The sequence below is a fragment of the Pecten maximus genome, chromosome 6 (genome assembly GCF_902652985.1).
Source record: "Pecten maximus chromosome 6, xPecMax1.1, whole genome shotgun sequence".
NCBI classification, from domain to species: domain Eukaryota; kingdom Metazoa; phylum Mollusca; class Bivalvia; order Pectinida; family Pectinidae; genus Pecten; species Pecten maximus.
The window spans coordinates 24,674,394-24,688,638 of NC_047020.1; positions in this window are offsets into that span (position 1 = coordinate 24,674,394).

A 14,245-nucleotide genomic window follows, 5' to 3' on the forward strand; every position below is an offset into this window, starting at 1 on the left:
TTCTGAATTTGCAGTAATTTATATGTAAACCAAATCTATGACAGGTACACAAATGTAGTTGATATAATCTAAAATTATTTATGATGACAGATTTTCATTATGTTTTACGATGGCCGACAAGAGCCTGGCAAAATGAAATGAAAAAACTGTAACACTTTTTTCAATGGTACAGTTTTTTCATATCTTTTTGTACCATAGAAAAGTGTACCATGGTACAAAAAGATGTGAAAATTCAAATCATTTTGTACTATATGTGTTACAGAAAGATTATAAACTACCTAGGATAAAACACAGCTTACATTCACATGTTTATGTACCAATAGCCGGTATCAGCCGGCAAAATGATGTGAAAGGTTTTGTACCGCGTAACACTTTTTTTGGTACAAAAAGATATGAAAAAAGTGTACCAAGAAAAAAACGTTACAGTTTTTTCATATCTTTTTGTACCATTCGTGGCACAAAAAGATGTGAAAAACCTGTACCATCAGAACATCGGGAATGTCGTCATCCAACACCATGACCAGGGCTGACCCCGAATAGCAAAGGTTTGATAACACCGTCACAACAAGCCGAAAAGTGTATAAATCACTTCTGAGGACACAAATCGATTCGAAACTATAGTGTATTGGGGTGTACCTTAGGGCTAAGAATTATTAAATTAAACTTGTATAATGTCATCATTTCCATTTTAGAGATAAACAATTGAACGATTGAAAAAACATTACAGCATTTCTCAAATGTCTTACAATATATATATTTTCCTCGATGTCTTCAGTAAAACCAACTATATTTTACGAGTGGGGCTAATATTTCGATATTTGAGCATTCGTGAAAAATATCAAAATATTAGTTACATGAGTGAAATACATTTGGTATTATTGAAGATGCTGTTAGATATGCTGTTTATTACATTTTCATAGCAAAATATACCGGATCATCTTTTAACTTTTCCCATTTTCCACTTTTATAGAATGATTAATTTTCGATATTTCACTGCTAAAAGCGTAAAAACGAAACCCATCGGTGTCTATAGTTTCTTTTACTCGAGAAGTTTTTATTACGTAATAAAATTGACGGTCCCATTTCCCCAAAACGGACCCCATCGGTGTTTATAGTTTCTTGTACTCGAGAAGTTGAGGCAGATTGAATACATTGACAATGTAAGTACAGATAATTCCTCACTGGAAAAAATATTAAACACGTTATTTTTAAAATGAAAAGTCATTTAAAAGTTAAAATAGACAATTGACCATTTTGCAGGCCCCACATCAATATAAGTGACGATTGGATCATTTAGTAGCCAGACATTCCGGATACTAATTGGCAGGCTATGTGATGACAGTTTTATCTGGGAGTCATTTGTCAAACTCAGTCACCCTTATGTCTGGCCGTTTCATATGTTTCTGTACCATGGCTGTTTTCGGCCGCTTTTTGGTACAATAAGATACAAAAGCGACTGACTCATTTCAACTTCGCTTTCACATCTTTCTGTACCATACAATGGTACAAAAAGATGTGAAAAAAATGTACCATGAAAAAAAGTGTTACAGTTTTTTCATTTCATTTTGCCAGGCTCTTGTCGGCCATCGTAATGTTTTATGTTATAAAACAAAACAAGACAGCTCTCGGGACAGCTTTTCCCAACAATCAACCCCCAGAAGACTAGTTCCGAGTACATATCCAATTATGACTACGTACAATGTAGGTGCTGTATTTTTTTTATTTTTTTTTACCCAATAAAGATTAATTTTGACACGTTATGATCAGCAGCTTGCCTGTGAAAACTGTCACGATTGAAGAGTTTACCTGATATCTTGTTTATTATGTCATAGCGTATTGCATCACACAAATAACATACAGTGAATCACTGCAAAAAGTAATGTTAAAATTAAAAGTAGCATCCTGTTTCGGTGAAATGTCACGCTGTTGCTGTTTACACTCTACGCGCACTCTTCGTTTCTGTTTTAAAACATACCTAAAAGACGCCTGTACGGTAATAATGTAATATGATTAAGCGGCGTCGCATCAAAGTGATGTGGTGTAGGGAAACGTCGGTGAATATATTAATCACAGCGGATATGTTAAGGACTTTTAATAATAGGTCCTACAAATTATAAGTTGACAAGTCCCGTGATTCTGTGGTTTTCACCAAATACTCGAAAGCAGAAAAATATATAAAACTATTACTAAAACCCAATGTAAGGTTCTGGTTCGTGTAAACACAAATCGTGTAACTTGAGCTCCAGTCTGGAAATAGCACCGTTTATGAGAATCTAACTCCATATCATATTTCCTGCAAAACGGCCATCGATTGTTATTCTTTATTTGTTGTCCCGTTTTAAGAAAGATTTATTAACCGGAACACGAGAAAAATTGGCAGTCAGTTGTCGTTGTAAAACAAACACCTCAACTGTAGACAAGAACAATCATTAAATATATTGAGATATTGTTAAACATATGTATACATGTAATTGATGAATAAATAATTTGAAAGGTGAATGAATGAATGAATGTCATTTTTTATGTAATTGTTAAAATTGTCAATTTGTAAATCATTGTTTTTATTGTCAATTTGTAAATCATTGTTTTTATTGTCAATTTGAAAATTATTGTTATTTTGTCAATTTGTAAATGAATGCTGGTAACGTCCGTATGTATTGTTATTGGTATTCCATTGATGTAACCATGTTAAGCATTGTACTGTTGATTTCCTTCTAATCCTATAAACAGTGTTTTTATTCTATAGTCACCGCTAGAACAGTTTACCCGACAAACGGGAAGTTTAAACTAACAATTTCCATTGTTAACTAGACACGTTATACATTACCGAGGATTACACATACAGGAGAAACGCCAAACTGTCACAAAGTCATAACAGCCGTATCTTAATCAAGGTCCTATGTGTACAAATGATTTGTAGTTACGGTAAAGAAAGTGTTTCAGAGTAATTTAAATATTGTTAAAAAGCAGGTTTTAAATCGGTTCAAAGTTAATAAAAAGAGTGTTATCCAAATATCTTATTAATGCTAATGGTGACAAGGCAGCCCTTACTCTACAGGTATACATGTTACCTACTGGTATATAGACACAGTGGGAGGATAGCCATCCCTCTCAATCCCATACAAGGAAGGTTAATGTAGTACGTGGGATATTATTTGATTAAGAAAATAGATGTACAGGGAAGACGTCTTACGTTAATGTAAAAATGACAATGATTTGATATCTTCTTTAGGAATTTTAATGACATGTTTGTTTTAAACTACACAATCTACTTAACTTTTACCGAGAATAATGAAAGAATGATGCATATTTTGAAATCATATACATCATATAAAGTTATCTAAAAAAGTATTCAAGACGAATTCGATAAAACAGAAACTGGATTGTATCAAAATGTAAACAAATATCCGTTGTCAGTGTTAAGCGGAAGTTTCCGATTGGAAGATCGGATATTTAATGTTTAGACCAGTCAAGCCCCTTAGGGACCGGAAATTTGTTACCATTGATACAATGACGTATACGCAATATTGTGATGAGTACGTACCATTACAAAATATATACTCATACAATGAGGTTTTTTTTGTATAACCATTTGTCCAGATAATCCCGTTTCACGCATAAAACTCATAATAAAATTAACACACCGCCCAAATGTACCGACCATGGCTGTTACGGTTTTTCGCGTCCTTGTCCTAGCGCATTCGGCAATACTTCATGATCACTTTGTTTGTTTTTTTGTTTTGTTATTTAAATGGTCCCACTTTTGTTGAATAAGTTATTTTGTTTCTTTGGGCTCGTGAGGGAAACGATATTATAGGGATCATTATTACCATATTTTGACATGAACATTTACAAACAATGTTTTGAAATATTTATCGGTCGAAGCAAATTAGAATTTTCAAACTACGTGTGTATAATGAAAAAGTGATTATCAAAAAGTGCCTATATCCCCAGTTAAATTTCACGTAACGCTGGGTTCCGAAAAATGCGTAATTGTATCAGTACAGATGGGAAACCTTGACCGATCTAAACCGTCAAGAGAAAAAGATAACTTGCAAATGAGGTATACCAGTTCCATATTGCAATGCATTAAAAAGAATAGCCGGGGTGAAATGGAGTATGCATATCAGGTCGCTGCGGACGAAGCACGGAATAGTGCCGCCCGGAACAAAAATAGATATGAGAGGAAGATTCGAGATTCTAAGCTCGAATCTGGTGATAGGGTGTTAGTGAGGAAAGTAGGTTTTCAAGGAAAACATGAACTCGCTGATAGGTGGGAAAAGAGTCCTTCCGTAGTCTTGAGTATACCAGATAGTGAATTACCTGTGTACAGGGTAAAGTTGGAAACTGATAAGGGGCCTGTCCGGACTTTACATAGAAATATGTTATTGCCCTTTACAGCTATTCCACCAGGAGGGCATATGCCAGAGGTCGACTGCAAGGTCACTCCAAAACGAGGCATCAAGTTTGTCACTGATATCGATCAGGGTCATCCCGAATCCGATTCCGACTCGGATAACTCTCATGGCTATCATGCGTATGTGATCCCACAGAGAAGGAAAAAACCAGGATTACCTCCCTTGGACAAAGGTCAATGGAGACATGAATCCAGGTCTTCTCATAAGAGTATCAGTAATATAGATTCCCAAAACAACACTCATCCAATAGTATTGTCATCATCATCGCGAGATAATTCGTATCATAGCGAAACTCGTATAAACAGTGATTCCGCTGGGAACACTGGAACTGACATGAGTCACCTGCAATTTTGTATAAGATAACACACATTACTTGGGGTAATTTGCCGATTGTAGGTCTTTCACACACTTTGCCCTGATACTGATTGCTATAGACTCAGTTTTAATTGTACTACATGTACGTAGTTCCCGTTTCCTTCGACGGATTATAACATTTTCCTAGCTGTGTTAATAGTGTTTTAGCCCACTCCCCAAAAATAACAATGTGATATCAATAAAAAGAAGTGCAAATGTGTACGGGTAGTTTGACTATATTGTGAAATATAGGTTGACGATTGAGGATGGGGGTTCAATGGAGAAGCAAAAGCCTTTACCATTTTTTGGTAATGGTAAGTGACTTCACTAAATTGTTACCAGTATACTTCAATTCATTATTCTATACATTCTAATAACAAAAAAAGTATTTGAGATAAGTGATTTAATTATAGACTATACCATGGTCATACCCCCCCACCCCCGACACAAACTCACGCATACACACACCCTCACATACACACACTCTCACACACCCTCACATCCTCACACAAACACAATCACGCGCACGCGCACACGCACGCACAAAAACACACAAAGAGTATAATCTTTTTTATTTGTTTACTTCCATTCATTATTCTATGCATAAAAAATCAAGAAAACACAATTTAATGATATAAACAAAGCTAAGCAAGTTACAGAGATAAGTCTCAATAACAAAAAAGTGGTATACAATGTGGTATATTAAATCAACACTGTTAATTACTTATATTATAACAGTTATTCGTCAGTAATCCGTTCCTATCCGTTTCTCCAGAATTAAAAACGTCTATCAATCCCACAGTTCACAGTTTCAGGCAATTAATAATCCAACATAATAACTCTCCTTGAACATTGTAAACCAGTTCTCAGTATCAGGCAATTAATGATCATGGTAAATTGACCCAAGCCCGTTTTTCCCGCCCCTATATGACTTATAATCCAATAGAATATATGCATAGATATTCTGATTAAGATGAATTATAAACAAAAACTATTACTACTACCTAAACCTGAAACAGTGCAACTTTTAAAGAATTATTACAACAATTCTACAATAGCTTAATTATCTATACAAATCTGAAAAACTACAAAGTCTAACTAATATACAATTGATTTACAGTGAAAAGTATAAATTTAAGATTCCGTAATTTGCAAATTTAAATGCCAATTTAAAAAATGATTATCAGATATATATTTACACTATAAATGCAAAACGATATCAGGTTGAATTTGCTGAAATAATATAAAAGAATACAAATTAAACAAACATATCAAAGCATTTCTTAAGTATTTACACTAAATCTGATAACAAGTACAAATTAAATCAATATTACACAATTTAACAAAATGTATAAGTTTAACAAATCATTTTTTACAGAAAATATTATTCAAAAGTATTCAACGTTGCAATTGTTTTCAATTTAAGATTCAGTAAGTAAATATGTGTGCCAAGATGTTGATCATTCAAATATCGAAGCAAAATATGATGATTTTCCAAAGTGTGTTTCAGTTTTATATACTATTTCTGAAACAGTTTGGCAATCATTAACAGCTAATGATTTTCTGATCACCTAACATGTGAGTTGAATTACCTGTGTTCTGATTTACCTGTGTTTTTCTTACACTTATAATATTTCTGTAACAGACTATAACTCCCTACCAACACACCTTAACCCCTACAAAAACACCCCACCCTAGCCAGAGTTGGTGTTCGGGGAAGACCCAATTCAGATTTACTTTTAGCCCCTATTGATTCAAATATTAACAGGTACAATGAATGCATGGGCGATTTTGAGCAAACACACTGAATTGTAAGGTCACCGTGCCGTGATTTATCATTGACCAGTGATTCAATGGAAGCAACAAGTGATGGTGAACCCATACAACCAGCCTTTTCCATAGCAGGAATTTGATATCACTTGGTATGCAACATTTTTATTATGACAGGACTGCATCATCTTAAAAACATTACTGGATTTTTTAAATTATTTAGCATGTATCATTTTTTTAATCAAAATTACAAAGCCTAGTACGTGATTTTAGCACATACCGATTTAACCCAGCGTGATATTTCAAATTTACTAGGCCTATATTTTATTTCAAATATTTCAGATTTTAATAAAACAATGTCTTATTTTAGGAATTCAGTGTAAATAGTTAACACATGTTGCCTGTGATTGTATAGAAAAAACACAATTGAAAATGTAAGAGGGTATGTTTTGGACCCAACTACAGTTTGCCTATGAACGATGTGATATAAATCCTTCAATTCAGATTGAAATTTTCGTCTTCATCTTAAATTCGTCCAATCTTCAAAGGGCAAAAAAGGCGAAAATTAAACAGGGCGAAAAATATACCAATTATTAAAGTATACATTATATTGATAAATTGTTAAAAAAGGACGAAACAGTTGTTTGGTACACTAACGAGTACAAAAGGGATGAAATAGCTGAATGACGTCCCTATCATCACTGACGTATCCCATAAAACCAAAACACTTGTATGACATCCCTATCATCACTGACGTGTCCCATAAAACCAAAACACTTGTATGACGTCCCTATCATCACTGACGTGTCCCATAAAACCAAAACACTTGTATGACGTCCCTATCATCACTGACGTGTCCCATAAGACCAAAACACTTGTATGACGTCCCTATCATCACTGACGTGTCCCAGAAGACCAAAACACTTGTATGACGTCTCTATCATCACTGACGTGTCCCATAAGACCAAAATACTTGTATGACGTCCCTATCATCACTGACGTGTCCCATAAAACCAAAGCACTTGTATGACGTCTCTATCATCACTGACGTGTCCCATAAAACCAAAACACTTGTATGACGTCCCTATCATCACTGACGTGTCCCATAAAACCAAAACACTTGTATGACGTCCCTATCATCACTGACGTGTCCCATAAAACCAAAACACTTGTATGACGTCCCTATCATCACTGACGTGTCCCAGAAGACCAAAAAACTTGTATGACGTCCCTAGCATCACTGACGAGTCATGAAAGGACACAACAGCTGTATGTTGTAGTTTAATATTAATTATTCGTTATTTGCTCTACATCTAAGTCAATATCTAAGGTGATATTGTCTAAGGATGCAGAATGTAGATGTGTTTAGATCATATAAGATTATGTTTTATAGAAGGTTGATGAATGCGTTTGTGGTCACAGGGGCTTGGCACGATTTTCCAAATGATAGTCTATATATATATGTATATAGTATCAAGGGTAGTAACTACAAAGAGGGGGAAGACGAACGTATTTAAAAAAAATATAATTTGTCGTATTCTGCGGGTCAAAAATCTTAGTGACACATACATTACCTTAAAGAGAAATGTTTTATCTTTCCAATGAGTGTTCGATGAACAAAATTGGCCAAGTATTATCCAAGTTATGACCTGACGAATTCGGAAATAGATGCCGAAATGGCTAGGTCGGAATCTCCCTGTCCGGTTGAATAGTCGCCTCGCCTCTAATGGGTACCTCAATAACCATTCAGAAATCGAAAAATCGACGCTTGCAGCGGTATACAGTAACCATAACTATGTCCATATAGGATGTCGGTTGGTTATGTTATCCGCCATGTGCCGTAGCCAATTCCATATTACATCACCGAGCTTACCGTCTTCAAAAAGAACCACCATCTTTCCCTTCATTCGGAACGCTTCTTGACTGTACGACCACTTGTAACGACATAAACAAAATCACGAAAGGTTAGGGAAAGATGGCGGTGTTAATAATTACCTCGGGAAAGTACTTTCAAGGGAAACAACTCTCGTGGGAGTAACTACAAGTTGAAACAGAATTGATATCAACAATAATAAGATATGGTTTCTATTCTGTTGTTGCCTTTAAATAAAAACATACTAAAGACTAATTATTTAGAATGCCGTTTTTTTTTAAAAATCTCTCCGACTACCAACACAAGGTTGTTGGTTATTTATTTATTTTTTTTTTTTTTTTTTCGAAAATGCCGTGCATGCGCAATTTAGCTCTAGTACAGGTAGAGTAAAACTGGCATATAGTAGGTCGAGCTACACGTGGTGACAGCGAGAACTCACAATTACAGGTATGTTTACTATTAATTTTAACACATATATAACTATAGGCCTACAATAAGTTTTGCTTATAAAAATACATATACATGTACATATGACTATACACGAAATAATTTAATATTAACTTGCAAACTTGTTTGTAAGTATATAAGGTAATTTTGTCCAGGCCATAAAGCAATAACACGTGTACTGTATATGTATTATGATACGTGCCAGGCATGCGCGCGCAAATCACCGCATGATGTAAACATTTTCTGATATACAACTTTACACAAGCTTAGATGCCCTAACATATTTGAACATTTTTCGTTACAAATGTAAATCATGTGGTTTTTCTAGAAAGGAAATAATCCAAACATTCACACTTACATGCAGATATATGAGGCCGTTAGAGATCGCTGTTTACATCAAAATATTTAACATGCGCACACATATACCATGCACGTGATGTAAACCCACACGTACACCTATTCTTATTTACAATTTTTACACGTGTGTGGGAAGTCTTGTTTATTAAAAAAATGTCTATACAGTAATTTTACCTATTTTAATTCAAATATATACAGTAGAACATGTACAAATTTATTGGGTCTCATTTCAGTATTTGAATAACAGTGTGAAAAAAAGATAATACACACACATATATATAAATACATGTATGTTTAAATCAAAAGCTATTTACAACTAGTCTACTCGTGTACAATAAGTATATTATATTTCTAACTACTCACGCAGATCTATGTGGTGGGTTTTTTTCCATGAAGTATTTTAACCACATGTATCACTTATATGTATCACTTGTAGTTGCGTGTACACTTATTTCATAAAGTTCAAAGAAAATTCAAATAGTTCTATCATTTTCATGCCACACGGCATTTTCCATTTCAAATTACTGTCCATCGTTTGGGACGTAGTCCGGTACAATACTAGCGATTGAACGCTTTGAGTTTATTACTGTTTTAGGTCCGTCTGCTGTACATTTCGCGAATATACGACCGTCGCGTGTCCAAAAAGATTCTATTTTATGAAGGTGACGAAGTCTGTTAAGTTCGTTCACTACTGCCCGGCGTCTCTTAGAGATTCCACAATCATCGTGCCATGAGTATTACCTCTGAGCTTTCGCTTGTTTTCGTACACATGTTCGCGGTCGGTGTATCTGATGAACCTGGCTATAATGGATGCTTTCCCGTCTTTTATGGGCCCAAGGAGATGGCATCTAGATATAGATTTCGGATCTATGGCGATCTTCAGATGGGTATTGCAAACTTTACTAATGGCTTCAAGAGGTTTGAAGTTTTTCGGGTCTTGGCCCGAGGGGACGGGCACATTTACAAATTTCAAACACGTACGTCTTGAGTATTGTTCGTGTTCGTCAAGAATATCATGACTTTCTTGTTGGAAATGATTTAACTTTTCGTTTAGGGAGTTTAATCTCTCTTTCCTGGTGGGATATCATGGATTTCATATCCTCTACATGATTAGCGATGCATTTTCGGATCGTGGATTCAATCTTTGAGTCATCTGATAAAACTTTTTCCACTGCCTCCGCAATGTGGGATTTTAATTTAGATGTAAGGGTTTTGGCGATGATTGATGTTACAAGTTCACTGACAGGTTCTCTCAATGCATCAATTATATCACTGAGCACATCTGGATCAGAAATGTCAAAAGTCTTAGATGACCGATCATGATCAGAGCTACTGTGAGCTAGTCTTTTAGGGTCCTGTTCATAAGACAAATCGGGTGAAGACTCGAAACCAGTTCTTTTTTACCCTGACTTGATACGGGTGTACACTGCTGTGCATATAATAAGGCCTGTTCGTGGGTGATACATGTAGGTAATGAGTCGCTTACCTCTACAGGTGAAGTGTCTTTGTTAATAGACGCCATTTTAACACCAATGTGTCCTTTGTCCTTTGTCCGAAAAATTTTACTGAGATAAATCTCCTAAATCTCCTAAACGGCACAATGAAATAGTCCAAATTCCATGCAACGGAAAGATACATCAGTAATGGAACAATAGACCAAGTTGTGGTCGATGAAATGTCCGGAAAGATAGTATTACAGCAAAATAGTTTCCCTGCTCCTATGTGTGCGTCGATACATATGACATCACGTGTCTGTACAGTGTATCTTACTACAGGATGCAGTTCAGTGTATTGAAATATTCTACTCAAAACTGGATTATTAGAAGTCAGGATTCATTATCTATTCAGGAAGAGACTGAAGAACAGTTTTGAAGGTTGGTGTAAAGGATTTATTCATGTATTTATTAACATGTTCTGTCATTAATAAGTGCTGTTTTAATATAGAATGTAAATTTGTCTGTTTTGTTTTTGCTTCACTTACACAATATCCTTTGTATATTGAAAAACCTATGTATGTTAATATCCTATTGATATCATCATATTTAGGGTATTGTATTTTATAACCAATGACAAAATTGTTTAGTGTGAACATGTTTTTATTATATCCTAATATCGAAAAAATGTCATTCATGATTCTTTGGAAGTTTGCTAAATATGGACATGTTATGAAAAAGTGTTCATAATCTTCAATAATGTTTTGACACAAATTACAATGAGGGTCTGGTGTTATTTTCCATTGAAACAGTATTTTTAATAATTTCCATCTGAATTCTTTTAATTTGTTGTCTTCTAATTGATAGAATATAAAGTTACATGCACTTTTAAGATGATTTTCTGTTATTGTTAAGTGATTTAACCAATATAGATAGGCAATCGGTTTTTCTGATGTCATTGTTACTAACTGTTTGTATACATTTTGATTCTTGCATTTTTTGATGTCTAGGTTTGATTGTTTTAACAAGGTTAATGTTACTTTCTTTTGGTTTTTTAACAGTGATATTTTCAATATTAGTGTTTGTATCTTTTATTTTCTTTAACCATGCACCCGGTATTGATTTTTTAACTTTGTTAACTTCACTTATCCTGTTAGTTTTAATTTTTAGTTTTTGAAGTATTTTCTGTTCACTTATATTACCATTGTTGTCCAGGATGTCATAGATTATTATAATATCAGATTTTATCCAATTATTAAAACATAAACATTTTCCTTTGAGCTTTATATATCTGTTTCCCAAATTATTTGAGACAGAATGTCTTTATAATCTTTTGGTTTCTGTGGGTTGGAGTTCAATTTTATTATAGTTGATATTATTTCATAGTAAAAAGGATTAATATCATCTGTTCTTTCTAAATTTTTCAAATTATCTAGATTCATTTTACATATAATTAAATTACTTTCAAACTTGTCCAGTTGAAATTTATGGATTATTTTCTAAAGGGCATCATCATCTGCTGTCAAAAATCTTTTTTATCCAACTTATTCTTATTGTGTTTATGTGTGATTTTACATCTAGCATATTTAATCCACCTTCAGTATAACTTCTCATAATTGTTTTTCTTTTCATTTTCTCTCTCTTTCCCTCCCATTCATATTCATGTATTAGTTTTTCTACTTTTTTAATTATATGTGGTGGGACATAGATAAAGAAATGTTAATTTTGGTATTAGGAGTGATTTTATTATTTGAACCCTCCCAATAAATGATAACTTTCTTCGTTTCCAGATATTTATTGTTTTTATCACACTTTCTATTTTTTCTTCCCAATTTTTTTCTAGAATATCCTTAACATTTAAACCAAAATAAATTCCCAGGGCCTTTATCGAAGTTTCAGACCATACAATTCCTTCAAAATTATCTCCTATCATTACTTGATTACCAAGTCTTAGACCTTTAGATTTTTCTCGATTTAATATCAGACCTGAATATGAACCGAAAGTTTCAATAATATTAAGTGCTTTTTTAATATCTCGCTTTGAGCTTAGAAATAGGGTTGTGTCATCAGCTAACTGTGAAATTTTATATGCCCTTTCTTGTTTATTGTTTATTTTTATCGGTTATTTCTTCATTTTTTCTTATGTTTATTGCCATAACCTCTACTGTTAGCACAAAAATTAACGCTGAGGCAGGACATCCTTGACGAATTCCACGCGAAATATTTACTGAATCTGATATCCACCCACTATTGCATATAGCACACGTAATATGTTGATATAGTAGTTTTACCCAACTAATAAATGATTCGTTAAAGCCAATTTTTTTTAAAGTTTCAAAAATAAAATCCCATTCAATTGTGTCAAATGCTTTTTCGAAATCAAGAAATAAAATTGCACCATTGATATTAAATTTCCAGCATTATCAATAATATCTTGTATCTGCCTGATGTTATAACCAATATATCTATTTTTGATGAACCCATTCTGATCGGTACTTATAATTTTTGGTAAAATTTTCTTAAGTCTTTCCGCTAAACATCGAGCTATAATTTTATAATCAATATTCAATAGTGTAATCGGACGCCAGTTTTTTAAATTAAGTGGATCATTTTTTTTGTATAGTAAGGAAAGGATTCCCTCCCTTTGTGATCTGGTCATGATTCCCTTTTTAAAACTTTCATTAAAACATTTAGGTAAAAAGTATTTAAGATATTTCCAAAATTTCCTGTAAAATTCAACTGTTAATCCATCCGATCCTGGTGATTTATTCAATTTCATAGTATTTATGGCATCAGTACATTCATCTATAGTAATGAGACCATCACATGATTCACTTTCTTCTCTATTTAGGGTTTTTTCAAAAACTGTTCTCTCTATATATTGTTTTATTTCTGTTGGATCTATTTTTTTGGAATTATACAATTTATCGTAGAACTGCTTCAATCTGTTTAAAATATTCTCTGGGTCGTTTAAAACATTTTCATTTTCATCTTTTATTTTTGTTATTGTTTTTTGTGTTTGTCTTTTATTTTCTAATGACAGGAAAAATTTTGTGTTCTTTTCTCCTTCTTCAATCCAATTGGCACGTGATCTTATTTGTGCACCATAAGCCTTTACTGTATATAGATTTTCTAATTTTTTCTCAGTTTCTGAAATTTCTTCTTCGTTGTTTTCATTATTTTCATACATTTTTTTCAAGTCATTCTCTAATTCTTTTATTTCATCTTTTCTTTGTTTTGCTAATTGTTTGCTAAATAATATACTTTTTTCTCTAATTTCAATTTTGCACAATTCCCAAGTTTTATCAATTTGATCTGGATTTTTTTCCGCGGTATCTATACATCTAATTATTTTTTCGATACATTTTACATATTTTTCATTTTTTAGTAGACTGTTGTTAAGTTTCCAGTATCCTGGCCCTCTGTGTGTATTTTTAATGTCAAGTATAAGTGAGACCGCTTGGTGATCTGTTGATTTTATCATTGCTGGCCTTATGTCTGATTTTAGAATTTTTGGTATTAATTCTTTCGAAACTAAAAGGAAGTCTATTCTACTTGCTTCTCTATTTGAATTTTTCCTACGCCATGTGAAT